We start from the raw sequence: 700 nt of genomic DNA, 5'->3' as shown, positions 1-700 counted from the left end.
GCATTCCTGTCAATATTCAACCGGCCCCATCCTTTGCACATGATGGTCTCTAATTTCCAAAGAAACAGTCCTCTCAATATTTAGCTTGTCCCGTGTGGAGAGAGGCTGGCAAGCAGCAAGAGCCTCCTCTGTGTGTTTTACCAATCCCCCCCCACCCCGTCAGAGAAGGAAGTCCATTTGCTGGCACATCAGCTTACCTTCAGCCAGTCTGGTGTAGTGGTTAGGAGCAAATCCAATCTCTTCTTCTTCTGCTGCTTTTTGCACACTTATTTTATTTGTTCACATTGTTTATAGTCTGCCTTTCTCACTCGGACTCAAGCCAGATTACGCAGAACAGAAGAACAGAAGATAAACCATGTTGGATCAGGCCAGTGGCCCATCCAGTCCGGCACTCTGTCACCCAGCGGCCAAAACCCAGTCATTGCAATCGAGACATTCAATAAACAGTACAATAGGAGTAGGGTTGGAGACCAACCAGAAATCTAAAAACAGAACTGAAGCAAAATATAAATATTAACCAGATACATAAAAGATGCAAAAATGATTACACAGTCTGTAGAAAGGGAGTCTCACATGTCTCTTAAGAAACCTGTATAAGGGTCAAGAAGCAACAGTTAGAACTGGATATGGAACAACTGATTGGTTTAGTATAGGAAAAGGAGTACGATAAGGATGTATATTGTCACCTTGCTTATTTAAT

The sequence above is a fragment of the Gekko japonicus genome, unplaced genomic scaffold (assembly GCF_001447785.1).
Source record: "Gekko japonicus isolate JY-2015 unplaced genomic scaffold, Gekko_japonicus_V1.1 scaffold1411, whole genome shotgun sequence".
Lineage (NCBI taxonomy): Eukaryota > Metazoa > Chordata > Lepidosauria > Squamata > Gekkonidae > Gekko > Gekko japonicus.
The sequence above is the reverse complement of the archived record's forward strand: the minus strand, read 5'-3'. Positions refer to the sequence as shown.